Source organism: Camelus dromedarius, chromosome 5, assembly GCF_036321535.1.
Source record: "Camelus dromedarius isolate mCamDro1 chromosome 5, mCamDro1.pat, whole genome shotgun sequence".
In the NCBI taxonomy this organism is placed as follows: domain Eukaryota; kingdom Metazoa; phylum Chordata; class Mammalia; order Artiodactyla; family Camelidae; genus Camelus; species Camelus dromedarius.
This window is the reverse complement of record NC_087440.1, coordinates 47,010,016-47,024,401: the sequence shown is the minus strand read 5'-3', so window position 1 is coordinate 47,024,401 and position 14,386 is coordinate 47,010,016. Positions and strand designations below refer to the sequence as shown.

Below are 14,386 nucleotides of genomic sequence, written 5' to 3'. Positions count from 1 at the left end.
TATTGAATGAATTAACTGACTATACTATTCTCTTGGAAATGGAATTTGGTATTCTGAGACAGGGAGATTCCAACTCACATTCTGGGAAGGGGAACTAAAAGCCCACGAAACAAAATGGAACCATGAGAGTGAAGCTCTTGGATCCAAGCAGCTGCCACCATGGAATAATTTTTAAAAGAGTATAAATTTTAGGGCCGTTGTGTATGGTGAGTACTTCTGATAGCACTGGATAACTTAAAGTAAGAGGATGAAAAACTCAAATCACTAAATTGTGACCTCATATAATGGAATGAAACCCAGGGGCTCTGACTCTGCTGAAAGACGTTCTTTCTTTTTATGGCAGAAGTGCTGAAGTCACTCATTGATGATTGATGCTGAAGACTGCTGAATTATCATGTCAGTTGAATTCACAATCCCATCAGGTCTCTTGTATGAAAGTTAGGGAACTAAACAATAACTGATCAAGATTTGACTATGAGAAAAAAACATCTAGGGAGATTTAGAGGATCTGGATATGGAGTGTGTCAAATTGGAAGTCATCTGAAACTCCCTGTCGGCATGTTGTTCACTAGAGAAAATCCTCATCTGCTGACTGGAGGAAGCTGCCAGTTCCCTTCATGCCCCTTGCTGTTGCTTATTAGTAGCCAGAATCCAAACTCCTCCTTGCCAGGACATTGAAATGCAGTCAGAGGAGGGAATGAAAGGTGACACACAGACAAACTTGAAACATTTGCTAATTGGATGAATCAGAAATCTGAAAAAATTAAGGAAGTTGGTTTAGAGGGTATAAGAACTAAGGCAGGTTCAAGAAAATTGTAATTACACTGCGTTTGTTGGTACAGCTACACTTTCTTGAGATTCTGAATTGAATGGATTAGCCAGAGCTAGAGCTGTGAGTCTAATGATTTCTGGGTTGAATAATAAAAGACCTGAATTCAAATTTGGCCCGTGCTAAAAGACAGGAATTGGCCAGGAATCCCTGTGCATCATTCAGAACAGAGGTTGCAGTCTGGCAGCCTCCAGCTTGGATCCAGCCTGTTGACATGCTTTGTTTGGCCCTTATAGTCTTGGCCCCTACAGTGTTTTTAGAGCAGTTGATTTATATGCCAAGAAACCTACTTACAAACTTTTATTTCCACCCTCCTTTTAAAAGATCTGGCAACAGTGAACTCATATTCCTCTGTGGCAACAATTTGCTGCTGTCTGCTTAAGATGGGGCAGGTGTGCTTCATTTTTCTATAGGTGCATCACTTGTCTATAGCAGCTGCATTCCAGTCGACTGTACTTGTTTAAATTTGATTTTGTGATCCCTGTTGAAACAGAAGGAATAGAGACTTTGAATAATAGAACTCTGGATTAAATTTGCCCTACATCCCACCTCTTCACCCAGAGAGGCCTCGGACAATGGGTTGATGAAGAATCTGTAAAAAAAAGGATTTTTAGTGACTCTAGTCCTGGGATACTGGTGACAGTGTTACTGAACCAAACTTGGGTCTGCATACCCACATGTAATAAAGTCAATTTTTGACCCTGGTTTGTGGTGAAGGAAAGTGCAGTGTTCATTGTAAAGAGTCTGGGACAGCTAATGCTCAAAAAGCCCAAACTCCCCAATGGGTTTCAGCAAAGCAATTTTAAAGGTAAAGTGAGGGAGGGGTGTCCCAGGGTGTGTGGTCAGCTTGTGCACAATTCTCTGATTGGTTGATGGTGACGTAACAGGGCAGTGTCACAGTGATTGACATTACCAATCCTTAGGTGCCAGTAGGTCTGGGGGCTACATGCTCCAGGTCATCAGGTAGTTAACGTCTTCCATTTGGTGGGGTTTTAGCATCTGTAAAACAACTCAGGAATGTGCCTCAGACATTATTATCTAGGTGCCTCAGAGAGGAGCTAAAGCAGAGGATATGGGGAGGGGTCTGTCCTGGGAAGGCCCCATAAGGTTCCACTCAGTTACAAAAGGGCATGCCATTGAAATGGGCTCAGATTTTAGCAAAGATGGAGAATCTCATGGTGGCAGAGCCCAGGATGTGGCAGTAAACTGACAAAAGGAAAAACAGAGAGTAGACCTAGGAATATGACCTGATTTAGAAAAAGGGTCATTGCAGATGTAATTAGTTAAGATGAGGTCATATGGAGTAGGGTAGACCCCTATATTTCAATATCACTGGTGTCCTGATAAAAAAGGGGGAGTTTGGACACAGACATGCAAACAGAGGTGTCATGTGAAGATGGAGGCAGAGATTGGGGTGACACAGCAGGAGCCAAAGAACACAACTGATTGCCAGCAAACCACCCGAAGCTAGAAGAGAGACCTGGAGCAGATTCTGCTTCACAGCCTGCAGAAGGAAGCAGCCCTGCTGAAACCTTGATCTCAAACTTCCAGCCCCCAGAACCGTAAGACAACACATGTCTGTTGTTTAAGCCTCTCAGCTGTGGTACTTTCTTAGAAAACCAAAACAGTTCCAGTACTTGATGAGAACAAGATCTTCAGCTTTTCCTTCCATTCTGTCATCCAGTATTCTTTGAATTATTTCTTTTTTGAGGGAGAGGAGGCTTAAGATAAAATCTATTTCTTCTTTTTTTTTTTTTTTTTCAAAGACGGTAACAGACAGGCATATATATATCCCATAAGGCTATGAACAGGTCACCATGGACCTATTCAGTATCACCTCTACCCCCTATTCATACTTAAAATCCCAGCGAAAGCAAAGAAAAAGGAAAGAGAAATCATCACACACACACCCAAAACTAGATTAGCACTCTGTATTTTTCCCAATAGAAAGATTTTAATTACAATGAAAAATAACTGTTTATGGGATTATTTGTCCATGTGTAGCTCCCCACTAAGCTGAAATCTGTCATAGCAAGAGTTGTGTTTTATATCCATTTATTTGTACCTCAAATACAGTAGGCACTCAAATATTTTGGATTGAATTAAATATTAAGTTTGTCTTATTCTTAAAGTCGATAATAGTCATTAGATATAATTAACAATAAAAAAGCTCTCATGATCAATTAAACTAAAAAACTTAGTGCCTGTTTTAGAGTTCTTAAAATATCTGCTATTATTGCTTGTGTGATAGAATGCAATTAATTCTTTCAGAAGTAATTTTTAAAAGGTTGTTTCTCCTCTAGTCCATTATTCATTTCATGTGAGACTGTGACTATACAATAACTCAGTATATGTTATCATATTATCAAGTCAAATTGTCTAGAATTAAATGGAAGCTCCTTTTAGTGATTTAGAAGTAGAAATTAGCATTAATTACCACTGAGATGAAAAAATTATAAGCCATTTGTTTCCTGATGGGAGATCAATTGAATTTAAATTGATTTATCAATTTTAAAACTTACTGTAAGAGAAATTGTCAAAATTACCCTTGCCTTGTCAAAAATATGTCACTAGAGATTTGAGCATAATTGAAGCAATCATTTTCATAAATAACATCAAATGCTAGTAAATAATGCTCAAATGCTGGTTTCACACTAAGGGAAAAAAACCAGCAAACAAACTTACAAAACAGCTCTCTTTTACATTGATATGTCTGTTACCAAAAACTCAGGTCTGACTGCTTGCTGCTACTTGAAAGCCAATACAAAGAGAGGCACATATTGGTAGAAAGGGAAGTTCGCTTTATTCCAGAGGCCAACTTTCAAAGATGGGGGTAGGGGAAGGGCCAACTCCTCCATCTCTGCAGATTAGTGGGCAAGAGCTTTTAAAGGGGAGTTTCGGGAATGTACAGGCCAGGGTGGGCTTAATGCAGAACAGCGCAGTTGGCTCTGACAGTTAGCTTGAAGTTTGTCATGTGGTGGTCTGATCAGTGTCATCTTGATTGTTTTAAGTACAGTTAATCTTCAGTTCTGGGGTTGGTTTGTCCCCATTTCTTTGAGGCCAGTTCTCAGAGTTGGTGGCTTATGTCATGGCTACAGTGTGTTCATTATGTAGTCAACTTCTTCTCCCTGGTTGGGGTTTCAGTATCTATAAAACAGCTGGAAAGATATGGCTCAGAATATTGTTTATAGCCCTTGAGGAGGAACTGAAGATCTTTGACTTTGCTCAATGACTAAACTGTTACTATTTTGTTTTGCTTGATTATTTCCCTTTGTTTCTGTATTTTCTTTTCTCTGATTGACCTTATTCTTTGAGTAAAGTTTCTCTACAGACAATAGGCAGGAGGAGGACATGGGTGGGGTTGGGAAGGCCCCATAGGGTCCTGCTCTGTTTCATTTCTGCTTAAGTATTTATCCAGGTGCCCACCTGATACTGCCACTTTAATATCTAACAGGCATTCCAATTTACAAGTCTAAATAGAACTCTTGATTTCTCCTGCTTTTCAAAGTTGTTCCTTTTTTTTTTTGGTCTCAATTCACCCAGTCTCAAGACAAAAAACAGTCAGCCTTGTTACCATGCTTTCCTGGATCTTCACATCCAAACCAATAACAAGTTCTATTGATTTTAGCTTCAAAATGTGTATTTAATATAAATACTTCTCTCCATCTCTTTTGCCACAGCATAAGTCTGTGTTGTTGTTTCGTTGGGCCATTCAGTAGCCCCTTAAGTGGTCTTCTTGCTTGTACTCTTTCCCTCTTAAAATCCGTTCTCCACACAAGAGATCATTTCACCATCAATGACTTCCATTGTATTTAGATTAAAATATAAACCAATTACTATGGTCTTTGTATCAGTTGGGTCCTTGCAGAGATAGAGTTTAAAATGCTAAGGATTTTGTGGAGAAACATCTTTGAAAGGGAGAGAGCAGGATTTGGCAGAGATAGCAATGAAAGGACACTGCAGATCTAAAAATGTCTCTGCACCCCTCCATAGCTTGCTGTGGAGCTACAGTTGCTCCTAAAGGAGTCCTGCAGTGGGGGGACATGGCGGCCAAGTCTTGTACTAGAGTCTTGCTCAGTCACTGGCTGAGGTCGCCACAAGGAAAGCATGCCATTAGCTTAAAAGGTGAAGTGGATATGAGGCTGCTTACAGCTAGAATCTATCACTTTCTTGCAACAGGGCAGGGAATCCTCTTTTGAAGATGAATTTGGGTAGCGAGTTTCTGTCCCTGCACTACCTTAAGGTGCTTTGGGTCCTCATTCAGATCTTTTAACTCATGGCATCCTTCCTTGCAGTCACTGCCCTCGAATTTTCTTGTAACATCAAATCCTTTCCTGCCTCAGAATCTATTTCCTCTGGAGTGTTTTTGATATGTATTAACTTAATTTTAACAACAAGCCTATCAGGTGAGTATTATGATTATTATTGTAGTATAAATTAGGAAACCGAGGCACGAAGAGGTTAAGTAACTTCCCCAGGGTTCCGCATCTAGGAAATTACACAGCAAGGTCTCTAACCCAAGAGTCTGGCTCTAAAATACTTGCTGTTTATGATTATACTCCACTTTCTTTATGAATATTCTTATGGCTCCAGTTTCAGCTCAATGATTACTTTCTAAATGAAGCATTCTCTGATCAGCCTAGCTTTAGTAATACCATCCCAAACCCACCCTAGTTAACTATTTGTAACTTCTACTATATTTTCATGGACTTAATCATAATATAACTTTTGAAACTGATACTCCAGGACTCTCAAGATAGGGCTCTATCCTGAGGGGACAATACTGACAATGGAATGCAAATCAACAGAAACAGAATTTAAAAAGGAAATATAATTAGAAGTTAGGACAAAAGCAGCAGAGAATCTCAGAAAACAAGGTGCCATATTTTTAACACTACAAAAACAAGAGAAAGAGGGCTTTGTGACATTAGAAAAATTTCTGAACCAAGTCTCCTAAAAGTATAGAAAAAATAAAATGTACCCAAAAAAGAGATACGGAAAATTATCAAATTTCAGATAGAATTGCCACAGGATAAATGAATTTAAGGAGAAATGAGTATTCCTACAGAGATTAAATTCTGCCAGAAAAGTTTGTTCAAAAAGCAGATCAAAACTGTAACATATTATTTTTAAATGAGCCAAAAGACATTAGGAAAAATAATTAAAAACATTAAAGGACAATATAAATCGGAATTAGAAACCTTCAGAAAGGGGGAAAAGAATTCATGTAAAATTAGAAACAAAAGGAAAAAAACTTCAGAAATAAAGACTAAATTAGAAGAAATACAAGAAGAAACAGATGTTAAAGATAAGTGTAATAGGTGAATAATGCCCTTGCTTCTCTCTCCTCACCGCCCCCCCCCAAAAAAGATATCAGATTCTACCCTGGAACCTATAAATGTTATCTGATATGGAAACAGGGCTTTTGCAAATGTGATTAATTTAAGGGCCTTGAAATGGGGAGATTATCCAGGATTATCAGGGTAAATCCTAAATTCAATCACATGTATCCTAAGAGGGAGACAGGGGGGGATATTTGATGACACATAGAAGAGAATGCCATGTGATGAAGATGAAGGTAGAGACTGGAGTGATACAGACACAAACAAAGGCATGCTGGCAGGCACTAGAAGCTAAAAGAGGCAAGGAGAGGATTCTCCGTTAGAGCCTCTAGAGGGAGGGTGGATGGTCGTGTTAACACCTTGATTTTAATCCAGTGATACAGATTTAGGGCTTATGCTCTTCAAAATTATGAGAGAAAAAACTGCTGTTTTAAGGCACTAACTTTATGGTAATTTGTTACAACAACCATTTGAAATTAATACAGCAACAACTAATGCAACATATGGAAAATAGGAGTCCCTAAAGAAGAAAATCAAAGAGAATATAGCAAACACTAAAAACTATGACTCAAGAATCTCTTAATGAAATTAAATCAATGAAAATACGTATTAAAAGAACTAAGGGAGCACACCATGTATCTGAGAGTATTGACCTAAAATGACTGACACAAAGGTATATTCTAGTACATTTACTGGCATAAGTAAGAAAAGGAAAAGAAATTATTTGGGTATCTCCTGAGAAAAAGTCCATGTGACTTAGAAGAAAAATAAAATGGAATCAGCATCAGTCTTTCTGATAGCAACTTTTTATGCCAAAGAAAATATAGTAGTATATTTAGGATATTTAGAGAAAGAATATGTGAGAAAAGAATTTTTAGCCAGATAAACTACTCTTCGAATAAAAAGGAAACATATACATTGTTGTCACTATTCAAGATACAGAGCATTATTTTCATAATTATTTCTAAGAAATTTACTACAAAATGAATTTCAGAGTATCAGAATGAATTGAGACATTGATATAAGACTGGAGATAACCATATATGATTCTTAGTAAAACTAAGCTTAAATGAGAATATAAAGAGAAGAGCATTATAATATATAATATATAGTAAATATATGATTCAACAATATGAATATAAGATAAAAATGGAAGAGTGGGGATGGCATATGCAAAAAGTATAACTACAATTATTCATAATCAGTGGCTGTACTATTAATATTATTTCTGAAACATTTGTATTTTTTTTACAGAATGAAACAAAAATTATGAGATATCCTAGTTTCATCATCTGTGTTCTTGAGAATCATGATCCTCAGTATGGAAGAAAGGAGATGAAGAAATACAGATGAATTTAGGCAAGAACCCTGAAGTCCTGCATTTGAATTGGAAATATTAGCTCATGAGGTATTTTATTTATCAGTATCTATTTTATCTGTATCCTATTCTGTCCACTGAAAAGGAAACAATGACCAAACCAGTAGCAATGAGGAGGCCTTGTACACAGACCGTAAACTTGAAATATTACTTCTCATTAAAAGGGGCCAGGGCTTCCTGGATAGATAGTTGATTTTAGGGTAAGTAATGTAACAAATAAATCTGGAACATTTTGACATATTAAGTAACAAGGAAGCTATCAAAAATACTGTGATCATGTTAGCAAGTCCAAACTCGTTTTGCTTGCCACATGACAGGCCAATTAATTGAGAGACAAGGTGTTGGAGTAAGGAATAGAAACTTTATTTGGAAAGACAGCAAACTGAGAAGATGGCAGACTAATGTCCTGGAGAACGATCTTACCCAAGTCATTTATTAAATGAGCTGTACTCTCCCTGCTGGTGTCAATGCCATGTTTATTTAGACTAAAGCTCTCTATATATGACTTTTTTAATGAAATCTTTACTCTGCTACTTTAATGTCTTTGTCAAATCCTGTGCCAATTCATACTATTTCATTTACTATTTTTGTTTTAATAGCTGATGGGGCAATATTTTCTTGACTATCTTTGCTAAATTTTTTTTTATATGCACTGTACAATTTGATTTTAATGTTTCATAAATACTCTGTTGAGGTCTTATTTGAGACTATTTTGAATTTCTGAATGTATTGTAAGATAGTTAATTTTCACTCAGTCCCATGAATTTAAGACTTAACTCTTTGAGGATAGTGATCATGTATGCCTGTTTCATGATTTAATCTCTATTGCCTAACCTAGTGTAGGCACTCAATAATATATTTGTATGTAATATATTGTATGTAATAATGAATAAATACATAAATAAGTAATCTTTCTTTACAAATGATATACTATTCACTGCAATAAAAATGTGATATTATTTAGCACTGGCCTCACTGAGGCACAAATATCTCCCATCATTAAAACATTATTTCCCTAATTTCAGAAAAATCTCAGTTAAGCAGGAAAAGATAAAGATAACTTGCTTTTTGTGTGTCTGTGTGTGAACGTATGTTTATAACAACTTGTGCACAACATAATAAAAAAGCACATGTTTGGTTTTATTTAAACATTTCTGCCAATTCCATGATTTGAACTAATGCCAGTAATAGTAATAAAAGTATTCAAAATGTTAGCTATCTGCTGCTTTGTGACTTTAACATTTAAGTAATTAGGTTTTACAAAGAATCTTTTATGAATTTAACTTTGTTAATGAAGGCCAATATCTGTCATATATTTCATATTATTACTTAGACAGGTTTGTGTTCTTATTTAAAAATTTTAGCCTTGCCTCTTCAGATGAATATTTCTTTATTTCATCCAAACACTAGAGGAAACTTTTTTTTCTCCTCTTTTCACTGTAGACAGACTGCTTTATGGCCATCAGTCTTACTCTAGACTACATAATCTCCACATCCCTTTCTCTCTAAGGCTTGGGGACTGCCTGTCCCTGGCACAGTAAGTCTGGGTGCTGACTGTAAGGACCAAAGTATCTCATGTGGTACTTTTGCCAGAACCCTGATTTAACAAATGGAGGGTTCCAAGTTTACAATTCATTCAGACTTACCTGATCTGAGACAGGGACCCTTAAGCTGCAAAGATAGTAAATTAAACAAAAGAAATCGGAAACCTTTAGGGACAGATGAATTACCTTCCTTGTATTATCTGGGTTGCTGTCTGTTAATCCTAGGGAGATGTTTACTAATGTCATGTATTTTCTAAGTGAAGGGGATGTGGTCACATTTCCCTTTTCTGATCTCAATGTTGCATGTGAAGCAAATGCTTTGACAAAAAGCCATGAGGGATAGTATGATTTATTACAGTGCCAATTCTCTGATGTAAATATTATTTGAATATATTGATATGTTAAGCTTATAGCTCTTGGTTTTATATCAGACCAATGCAGGAATGTATTGAAAGGCTTAGCTGTGTAAATTTCTTTCGGTCCTATTGTTTGACAGCATGCCAGCACAGATCTTTTCCATGCTTTATTTTGAATGCTGAAAATAGTTTTGTTCATATATTTTAGGCAGATGAATGAACTTAAATGGTACTTTGCTCTTTTGCAGCTTATTTGCACACATGTTAAGGACAACATGAGATAAAAGTGAAGTCCTTTCCAACTGATTAGGAAGCAATTTAATAGAGCTTTTTCAAATATGTGTTACACATTAGGTTTTTAAAAGTATTATGAGCTACTTTAAACGAGATTATTATGTTTTTTAAACTAATTTTTTTAAAAATCGTGTATCTATGCATAGAAAATGTAAGCCCTTGTTTATATAAGCTGCTTAATAATCCATACTGAGATCACATAGTGATTTATTTAGTTATTCTCTTAGGGACTGAATTGTATCCCTGCCCTCCTCCACCAATTCACATTGTGAAGCCCTAGTCTCCAGTGTGACTGCATTTTGAAATAGGGCCTTTGAGGAGGTATTTAGGGTTAAATGAGGTTATTAGGGTGAGTCCTAATTCTTTAGGTTTGGTGTTCTTGTAAGATGAGGAAGAGACATCAGAGATCACTCTCTCTCTCTCTCCACAGAGGAAAGACCATGTGAGGACAGAAAGAGAAGACATCATGCAAGGTAAGGAGAGGTTTCACTGAAAACCAACCCTAACAATACCTTGATCTTGGTCTTCCGGCCTCCATGACTGTGAGAAATAAATTTCTGTTGTTTAAGTCACCCAACCTGTGATTTGTGTTATGGCAGCCCGAGCAGACTAATACATCTGGTTAGTGCACATTTAGTTTTGGTCTATATGTTTCACTATTGCTATTTGCTATTATGTATTACTATTTACTATTATGTTCTATTTTACTAATATATTTACTACTATATTTTATGATATAGTTACTAAATACTAATTGTGTATCTTTACTACATGTTTTATAACTATATTGACATAATGGGAATTCTTGGCATAAATCTTTAGGTACATCTTTATATTTTTCTAGTAAAATTCCATTTGTGGCAATACCAAGCCAAAAGCTACACCTTTTTGTGTCAAAAGCTAGGAGAAATTTTTGTCTAAAATTCTTTGTCTAGATACATTTTATACAAGTGTACATGGACGTCAGTTGCACATGAGGGCCCCTTTCAGCGCAGGCTTGCCCAAATTGCATTTTAGCAAAAAAAATTTTTTTTCTGGAATAAAAAGTAAAGGCCTTTTTTTTGGCATTTGAATATAGATTTCTTTGATTACTTTTGAATTTGATAGTCTTTACATATTTATGTGTTATTTTTTATTTCTTCTACACTGGATTCTCCTTCACATTTTTTGCCCATTTTTCTGGTTGTGTATCCTTTGAATACTAATGATAAAACTAATGAAGTTACACTCTTAAAACTTCTCCCCCTTTCACTTCTGAACACATAATTGATGTAGGGCTTAAAAAGAACTGTATCTAAGTTGCATCTCTGCCAGACATTTAATATATTCATTTATTCACCTATCATTTGATGAATATTTATTAAATGTCTTCTGCGTACCTGACAATACTCTAGGCCCTACTATTAGGGGACTGAACAAAATACTGTCTTTACTGTCTGAAATTTGTGTTCTTGTAAAGAAGTGACAGGAAGCAAGTGATGTGTCAGGTGGTGTTAAGAGCACAAAAGAGAGTGAAGCATATAAGACGGATCAAGAGTAGGGAGGGTGACACACTTTTGCGTAAGTGTGTCAGGGAAGGTCTCCAACAAAGTGACTTCTAAGATCTAAGGAAAGTATGAGAGTTGGCCAAGCAGCTGTCTGGTGGAAAAGCTTTCCATGAACTGGGAAATGCAAATGCAGAGACCTTGAAGCCAATGTGTCCTTGTAAGATATCAGCTTTAAAAAATTATATATTGTTGCTGATGTTGGAGAGGGAAAATTTCTCCCTCTACTCATCTTGAGTTCCTGTGGCTGAACTACTGACAAAATTGACATAAGGCAGATTAACAAGAGAAAAAGAAATAACTTTTAATTTGTGCACAAGGGGGTCTCATAGAAATGGGACCTAAGAAGTGGCCAAAGCAGGCAGCTTTTATACTTTGAGACAAAGACAATAAATTTGTAAGGAGTTGACAGGACAAAGAACCTTAGGTTTGGATGCTTAATTGGTACAGAATCTAAACAAAGTATGGGCTTAGGGTAGTAAATTAAAGAAGTAACAAGATTTGTTTATATATACTTCTTGGCTCCAATTCCCTGTCTCTGGTGATAAGGGTATCCTTCCACCTCCAGATGCAGAGAGTGCACCTTTCACATGAGAGATTCATTTCCTGCTTTCAGGGGAACAGAGAGGAGGGTCAAAATGTCCGTCTTGCATTAGCTGTTTCTTAAGTTTAAAATTAATTCAAAATAGTCAATGTTCTTTTGAGGAATATTTTGGGAGGGCCTGCCCGTGGCTCTGAATCACATATGGTATTTCCAAGAGCCTACGTTCCCTATGAATTTAGTATTCAATAGAAGATGAATCTTCATTTAAGTACTAAAATGGTTGGGATTAGAGTTACTACTGTGTATTCTCTTTGGTTAATTGTTCAACCAATATTTTTGAGCTAGGCCATTTCTCGGACACTTGGGCACATCACTGGACTAACAGACACAACTTTCAATACTTTTTGATTAGGGCTGTAATTTATTGCTATGTTGAAATGATGGTAGAAACTGTTGCTTTAGATGGTGTAATACTGAAGGTTTTTATGACAGGATTTCGAAACATGGGTTTCCTGGAATACTACTTGAGGAATTTTAATATCTTTCCAAGGAAATATTCTTTGTCAAATAGATTTTGGAAATGCTACATGTCCTTCTCTTCTGTGAAGAGCTTCCACTAAGGAATTGCAAATGCCTTGAAGACTGTGTGCTTTGTATTAGCTTATTTATAGCTATGTAAAATCCCAAAGAAACACCTGTTTCTGATGAATACTTATTAACATGCTATGGGAAAGCATCTTGTGAAACACTGTGTTTAATTATTAGATAAGTACATTAAACTTTGATTTTTCCTCCTGAAAACTAGAAGAGTATTGTATTAGGAGATAAACTACCTCCCCAAATCATATTGTAAAATTATCTTTTTTCAGTAGTTTTGATTTAAGCCCAGTTATAAAATAATTCAGAGTCAGGGCAAGATCTTGTATTTAAGAAGATATTTTGTTAGGTTATCTTTCTTTACCAAAATCTCTTATTTCCATTTGGAAATAAATCACCAACGGGAAATCCTTACTTTGTGTATGTAGATAAATTTTCTCAAGCGGCTTCACTTCTTGGTGAATATCCTGTTCCTTCCAGTGCCTTGAAAAGCTTTTTGCTTTACCCTAAAACAAGGAATCACACAGTTGACCTTTCATTGAGCCAATTAATATTTGTATTTCATACTGAATTTTCTCTCAGTTGGGTATAATACTAGAGATATTTCAGTCTTAGATTTTTAACACCCCAGCTCATTGGGAAGGGGAGGAGAAAGAGGTGATACTTCTTTCCTGGACCAGGAGGCTAGATGTCCTCTCTGATGAAAGATTCAGAAGGCCCAATCTGGTCTGTCTTCTTACAGAATTTAATACCTAGAATCTAAGGCATTCATATGCTAAAGCCTTGGCCACCTATCATCTTGTGCATATGATTGCTTATTTTGCTAGATACCTAGTTGTAATCTCAAATTTGAAAAGTAACTCTAAATATGGTGTCATTATTCAATGCTACAACACTATTTATTTTATCATATATTTAGTTTAGTTTAGTTAGATATATCTTTGATTTCTTTCAGAAAGTATATGTGAAGAGTATGTTTTCTATACTACCATGAGTACTTGTGTGTATGAGAGTTTCATTCATTTACTTTCAAATGAGGATAATAGCTTGGATGGCTTGATTTTTTAATCGAAATGCTTTTTTGAAACTCAAATTTAGGATTTTTCTTAATTTTTGAAATTAGAAAAAGAGAAAAAAAGCGATATTTTTAGTGTGCTCCCTTTTCATTAATTATGCTTGGTACTAGGCAATGTCTTTCCATCAAAAAATTGAAGTCCTTCAGCTTATTAAAAATTTATTGTATTATTTCTTTATTTTTGCGTATTTTCATCTCATTTAAAAATCTTTTTAGTATTTCTATAACTATATTTTTAGGAGACAGTTTTCTGTATCAATTGTCTATTAAAGTGTACCAGAATTTTTTTATGAGTACAGTTTTATTAAAAGATACCATGAAGATATTTTAATTTTATTGGTATATACATTCAGTCCAGCTAAACACAGCTGGATTCATTGTTTAAAATTAAAAATTGCAGTGTCTTTCTTTGGCATGTGATTCACCTTTACAAATACTTTTTTGTTATCTATACAGTGTCTTTGGCACCTATCTTTAGAATCTGCCCTAACTTAGGTAGCATTTTCTAATTTCTGTTGTCTGTAAGCTAAATTCGCTCTCAGAAATCACCCTGGGATTGTCATTAACATTCCATGGTCACATCCTGATTCTTGTTGCGTGGACCCTGGCTTTGCCTTCCTGTGGGCTTGTGTTTATCAGCACTGTGATTTCGTGCTTTGTGCTGCTACCTATGAAACTATTTTCAGACTAAGGCAAAGTATAAAGGAGTGGAGTAGAAAAAGCTCCTAGCAGTTTACTTATATAGTGAGCTAGAATGAAAATTGTTGCTTTCCCTGCTTTCCTTTCAGACTTACATAAATAAAAGTAACTATTACAATACATTGTATATGGTAGGAGCTCAATATGCCTATTTCCTTCCCTCTCCTCTTCCTCCCTGTGCTTT

The 14,386-nt window shown here is 35.9% G+C and overlaps 1 long non-coding RNA gene across 1 annotated transcript in view; it reads left to right on the top strand.

Annotated features, from left to right (window-relative positions):
* Window positions 1-14,386, top strand: part of LOC116153535 (uncharacterized) — a 795,234-nt gene that overhangs the window by 477,167 nt on the left and 303,681 nt on the right. Inside the window, exons 10-11 of the long non-coding RNA XR_010380957.1 lie at window positions 7,426-7,579; window positions 10,174-10,216. This is a non-coding gene — a long non-coding RNA (uncharacterized LOC116153535). The remainder of the gene's footprint in view (window positions 1-7,425; window positions 7,580-10,173; window positions 10,217-14,386) is intronic.